The sequence below is a fragment of the Tupaia chinensis genome, unplaced genomic scaffold, assembly GCF_000334495.1.
Source record: "Tupaia chinensis unplaced genomic scaffold, TupChi_1.0 Scaffold000074_1, whole genome shotgun sequence".
Classification (NCBI taxonomy): domain Eukaryota; kingdom Metazoa; phylum Chordata; class Mammalia; order Scandentia; family Tupaiidae; genus Tupaia; species Tupaia belangeri.
In genome coordinates this window covers 3,835,197-3,841,764 of record NW_006159534.1, presented here as the reverse complement: position 1 = coordinate 3,841,764, position 6,568 = coordinate 3,835,197, and the positions used below count along the sequence as shown (strand labels likewise).

Below are 6,568 nucleotides of genomic sequence, written 5' to 3'. Positions count from 1 at the left end.
GGACAGAGAAAAGTGAGGTGAAGGAATTATTTTAAAGCCCTTCTCAGCCTTACTAGTACATTATTTCATCTTTCTCTTCCCCAGTTTCATCATTAACTAAAGCTCAGTTTCATCATCTACAAAATGGAGGAAATGATAGTAAATGTATCACATAGTTGTTAAAAGATTAATTTTGGGAGTCAGCAGGTGGCACGGTGGTTAAGGTGGAATATTGATTTCCACATGGCCAACTATGGTTCAAGTCCCAGACCTGGCAGCTTGAAAATCATGCTGGGAGCATGTGTGTGTGTGTGTACTTAAAATTTGGAGAGGAGAATGGCAGAAAAGGGATTGTGGCATGGCCATACCCCCAGGGGTGATGTCTTACTTTATGTCTCTCTGTCTGTCTGCCTTTCTCCAGCAAGCACATGCGCCTGTGGCAACAAACTAAAAAAAAAAAAAAAATTTAAAAAGGGTAGCATCATGATTCTCATTTAAATGTAAACATGTAACAAAGATTTTATTTAAATCATAAATAAGGAAACCAGTAAAATGTTACAAATAAGTAAAAAATATATATACCTGTATATATCTGTTGTGTCTGTGTGTGTGTATATATATATACACACAGACACAACAGATATATATACAAAAAATTCAATACATACATAATAAAGAATGCTGAAATACTTCCGTAAAAAGATGCAGATGTGGTCAATATGAGCAGAGTAACCATCAACTGTATTTTGCTAGACATTAGAAGTGACATCTGAGCAAGGCAGAAAGGAAACAGATGACGATGGGGGAGGCAGAGGATTGTATGTAAAACTGGAGGTGAGAGTGAGTTTGGAAATTTTGAGAATTGACTGTAGCTTAGTCTTATGGACTGTAGATTGCAGAACAAAGGAAGAAAATGACCAGAGAGAAGTTGGAAAGGGAGATCTTGAAGAGCCTTGAGCATCATGTCTAGGAATTGCAATCTTAAGAACAGGAAGATATATTGAAGGATTTGGTACAGGGAATTGATAAGAACTGATTTGCATTTTAACAGGGTCTTGGGGCTACAGTACAAAGAACTGTGTGGAAAGAAACCAGACTGAAAGAAGATTATAGATACTTTTGTTTGGTCATTTGCAGTAATCCAGGCTAGAGACTTAGGAACTGAATATAGGAGTAGATAAAAATAGAATTCAGGTTATGTATAAAGTAGATCTGACTTAGCTGATAGGTTGTGATGGACAAAAAAGGTGGAAAAATTCAAGCTGCAACCTATCTCTCACCACTAACAAAAATCAACTCCAAATGGATCAAAGATCTAAACCTAAGACCTCAAACTATAAAATGACTGGTGGAAAACACAGGAGAAACTCTTGGAGATGTCAGAATAAGCAAAGATTTCTTAAATAAGACCCTCAAAGCTGCAATTTATATTTCTTTCTTTTTGTTTTCAAGATTACACAATAATTTATTGAAAACCTCACCTCTCTACCTTTGCAATCTCTAGGTCACTTCTTCCATTTACAGATCTTGTCTGCTAGCCCCTAGAAGATGGCCTGTGGCAGGGGCATTGGCATATTGCTCAATGAAGCCCATGAGGCCACTGTAACTGTCTTCCTCATGCTGTATGAATGTGGCCTGCAGATTTGGCTCCTGGTATAAGGCCTCCCTCTGGGGCCACCTTCTTGGCCTCCTTCTGGTGGTAATTCTCCTATAGGATCTGGTGCTGTTCCGGAGTAGCCCTCAGCAGACACTTAACCACCAATCACCTGCATTTATTGTCCTGGATATCAGTGTCAACCTTACCTGTCACACTGGGGTTCCCAAAGAGATCAAGGTAGTCATCCTAAATCTGGAAGAATCCTCCTATTTCCAGCAGGATCTTCCTGGCATTTGGCTTGCTCCTTCTCCTCGTCAATGACTGCCATATACAGGGCAGCAGCCACAGGGATGTAGAAGGAGTAGAAAGCCATCTTGAACTTGACAATAGATGTGTACCTCTTTTTCAGAGAATCTGTCAAGATCCACACTGCCCTTGGAGGTGGTGATGAGATCCAGCATCTGTCCTATCTCAGTCTGATAGAAAGTCTTCAGGAAGAGATTGATCAGGTTCAGGTAATAGGGTGGCTGCCGGCAGTAGAGCGTCAGCAGATGGTAGATACAGGTGTCATTGATGGTGTCCAAAACTATGCCTAGCTTCTGATACTAGCAGACCTGCCCCCAGCTGGTGAGGGATGAATCCATGATGTCATCTGACACCAGAAAAAAAGCTTGCATCTGTTCCACACATCAGCCCATGGTCAGGGCCCTCTGGAGACTATTGGCATCCTGCTTCCTGGGCTCCACCAGCTCCTGGAACACCACCAGCACCGTTATACCCTGGTTGCTCTTGTCTCCAATGGCATTGTACTCCAGGACCTTCTTGAACTGGGTAATAGCATCTCCTGTCTCTGGGTATCACAACTCATTCTCAGTCAGCACCTTGACAACCTGGGAGAAGTGCTGGATGAAATTCTGCTGTCTTGGGCATAAACATCTGATTTTTGGTTTCCATTTATTCAGTGAGAGGAAAAGTGCTCTGTTCCTGGATGCCAGTTCTCGCCTGCAGTCTATGTTTCTAACTTGGCACTCGAAAAGATGGTACAGCCATTTATTGGGATAATAAACACAGTACAAGAAGGTAAGTTTTGAAGAAGATAAATTTAGTTTTGGACAAGTAAAGTTGGAGCAGCCTGTAAAGCGTATAAATGGAACTATTTAGTAAGTAGTTACATATGAGTTATAGGGCATAGAGGCAGGTTTAGGGTCTTGAGGACATGAGGAAAAAAACCAAAAACTGGAGTGCTAGGATAGCTCACCTGATGGAAGGCAGAGAGAACACCCAAGAAAGAACTCTGGGAGATGCCTACAGTAAAGGAAGGGCAGAGAAAGAGCAGCTGCCAAGGAGACAAGAAGGACAATTAGGTAGATAGATGGAAAGTAGAAGCCTACAAATGGTGGAAAGGAGTGTTTCAGGAATAAGGGAGGGAGAGGTCAGCAAAATACAGTAGCTTCTTATCTTAGATTTCGCCTTCAGTTCCAGTTGCCATGGTCAATTGCAGTCTGATAGTATGTGAGGACAATACAATAAGACCTTTTGAGGGAGAGTGAGACTGTGTATATGTAACAATCATTCTATTTTATTACTGTTTTCATTAATCTCTTATTATAGCTAATGTATAAATTAAACTTTATCATATGTATGTATGTATAAGAAGATTAGACCACATAATCTCCAGTATAGTCTATCACTTCAGGTATCCACTAGGACCTTGGGCTGTATTCTCCATGGGTAAGGGGAGACTACCATAATAGCTAATATTTAGAGAATGCTTTTCATGTGCCAGGCACCTTTATTCTAAATGCTATATGTGTAGAGCTCATCACATCCTCCCAGTAGGCCTAGAAGATTATGTACTATTATTATTATTCTCGTACCGCACATAAAGAAAGCCAGGAGAAGTTAGGTAACTAGTTTAAGGAAGAGTCAGGAGATCGATTCAGGATGCTGACTACAGAGTTCATGCTGCTAGCCACTGTGCCATGCTGTGTTGTGACGCACGGCAGAGGTCGAGTAGGTAAGACATACGACGTACTCATTAGACTTAACAAGCCAGTTATTGGCAACCTGAGTAACAGGAGCTTTAGTTGCACAGTGTAGAAAGTTATATTTGAGTAAAAGAGTGAATAGGAGATAGCTGAGAGGTTTTTAAAAACTTAATTGTAAAGGGAGATAAGAGGATAAGAACTGGGTGAAAACAAAGAATAAAGGTAGATTGTGTTATGTACAGATAAATGGAAGAAAATTGACTTTGTTTAAATATGAATGGCAAGAAATTATTCTAGAGAAGGGGTGGTTTAAGATATAGGAGAAGGATGGCCAGCAGGTGGCACAGTGGTTAGGTGCAGGATTCCACATCACTGACAGCAGTTCACGTCCTGGACCTGGCAGCTTTGAATCATGCAGGCATGTGTGCGTGTGTGCCCAGAATTCCAGGAGGAAAGTGGAGGAGAAAAGATTGCAGTGTGGCCATCACCCCTGAAGGGTGATTTCTCACTTTGCTTCTTATTGTTTCTCTCTCTCTCCCTCTGGTGAGTGCATGAGCCCTATGGCAAAAAAATTTTATTTTGAGAGAGAGAGAGAGATAGAAAGATAGATAGATAGATATATCAGCTTCTCATTCTTAGTAATTTACTCCTCAAAGAAAAGCCAGATCCCACATGGCAACCCAGTTTAAACCCCCGTGAGATGGCCTGGGAAATTCTGGGTGTCTGCAGGAGTGCCCAAAGCTAGAGGACTAGAGGAATGAGATTGTGGCATGATCAGATCCTATGAAGGGTGCTAATTTCTCTCTCTCTCTCTCTCTCTCTCTCACTTTCACCTCCTGCACATTCTGTGGAATAAAGGAAACAATAAAAACACATACACAGGGTAAGGAACAGGATCAACAGGTGAAAATTTCTGAAAAGAGGTGGCATAGGGTCAGAGATGCCTCCCTCTCTATTGTAATAGAAAAGTAGAAAGAATGAGTAAGGATCCAGGTCCACTTACAGACCTGGGCACTGGAGATGGAGTGTGTCACCTCTGATGGAGAAGAGAAATTGATATATTCTGAAGGGAGGTTGTAGGGTCAGAGGTTAAAAAGAGGTAGAGAAGGTAGGGATAGGCTTGAGAAGATGAGGAGACACAGAAGGGATGTGCAGAAGGTCCACTGGAAGGCACTGAGGGCCCAGTAGATGGAGAGTTAGATGCCAGCCCACATGGTGTGAGTACAGCTGATGGGTAGCCCAAGACTTACTTTATCCTGCGCCATCACTACAGGTTCCTCTGGCCTTCAGCTCTTACCCAAGAGCTTCATGATCCCTAAATTTTATCCTTAGATATCTTTCTGGTGGGGTCATTCATTCTGTCATGAATCATAAGAGCTGGAGGTTGGTAAAGTTTGGTGAACCTCAACAGGCTCATTACTTGAGCACATACTTAGAAAAGATGGCAGTTCCCCTCCTTCAATACCAAGGATCTTCAAAAGCTCCTAGAAAATGCATGGTATGAAAAAACTGTAGGTGAATTTTGGTTTGTTTGTATTTTTTCACCAAAATAAAGATGCACATTAATTCCATTTTCAAAAAACTTTTAAAGTTCTTTTGTATTTTTCATGTAGAACTTTTTGGAGGGAAAATATTTGTCTCAGCAATTTAGAAGAAAAGCAAAGACTATTGAGAGGCAGTAATACTTTATAGTTTCCACTGAAGGAATAAAACAACCATTTTTCGGGACCAGCAGTTAGCGTAATGGCTATGTCGCTGGACTCCCACGTAGTCGACCATGGTTCGAGTCCTGGACCTGGCAGCTTAAATTCACGCCGGGCGTGTGTGCATGCTTGCGCAAGATCCCGAGAGGAGAATGGAGCAGAAGGGATTGCGACATGGCCATCCCCCCTGGGGGATGATTTCTCGCTTTCTGTCTCTCTGTCTCTCTCTGTCTTTCTGGCAAGCACAAGCGCCCTGTAGCAAAAACCTCTCAAAAAAGAAAAAATAAAATAAAACATTTTCTTTCTCTGAAAACTGAGTGAGGTTTATTAGGGAAAGGAGTGCATACCTATTTTATGGACTTACAAGATATTCCCCAAAAAACCCTTTGCAGTTTCATTCTTCTAAGTGTATTCTAATATGTTGCAGGAGTACGCTTAGAGAACAGATAACAGTCAGACAGGTCTCTGAGTAATTGTTCCATGACAGACTAAAATTCAAGACCTGCATGTGGGATCATAAAAAACATGGAAACATTATGCCAAAAAATTATCACAAGGTCAAATAGCATTGCCAGAGGCTCCTGGCAAGGGGCTGCCATTGCATTTGAGACAAGATAACTCTAGTTCACCATTTTGTTGTTGTCAAGAGGAGCTCATTTAACCCTCCTTAGGAGAGTCATTATTTCTGCACTTGAACCCTTAAGTCAGTGGTTCTCTTCTCTATGTTTATGTCACATTTTAAAAGTACATATACCTGGACCTCCATCCCACACAACCTCTTTTTTAGCAAAACAGCATTATTGATGTTTAATCAACATAAAATGAGATAAAACTATTTTAAATCCACAATCTGGTAAGTTTTGACACAGGTATACACCCACACAATCATCACCATGATTCAAGCAATGAGCACATCCATTACCCCAAGAGTTTCTACCAGCCCCTTGGGAATCTTTTCCTCCCACTACTCCAGCCCTATCCCAAGACAGATGAGATGATTTCTGTCATAATATATTAATTTGAATTTTCTAAAATATTAAGTAAATAAAATAAGTATGTACTCTTTTTCTTTTTTCTTTTTTTTAAAAATTATTTATTTACTTTTATTCATTCATTTATTCATTTTATTTTGATTTGACCAAAGAGAGACACAGAGAGAAAGAGAAAAAGAGAAAGCAAGCCACCAGGTCCAGGACTCGAACTGTGGTCAGCCATGTGGGAGTGTCCAGTGTCTTAACCACCATGCCACCTGCAGGTCCCATCTTTTTTCTTTTTTTTTTTAATTGCCAGAGGGCATGTGT

General features: G+C 40.9%; 1 pseudogene; it reads right to left on the bottom strand.

The window, feature by feature from the left end:
- Nucleotides 1–1,484: 1,484 nt before the first annotated feature.
- Nucleotides 1,485–4,829, bottom strand: LOC102494968 (farnesyl pyrophosphate synthase pseudogene; annotated as a pseudogene).
- Nucleotides 4,830–6,568: the final 1,739 nt, after the last annotated feature.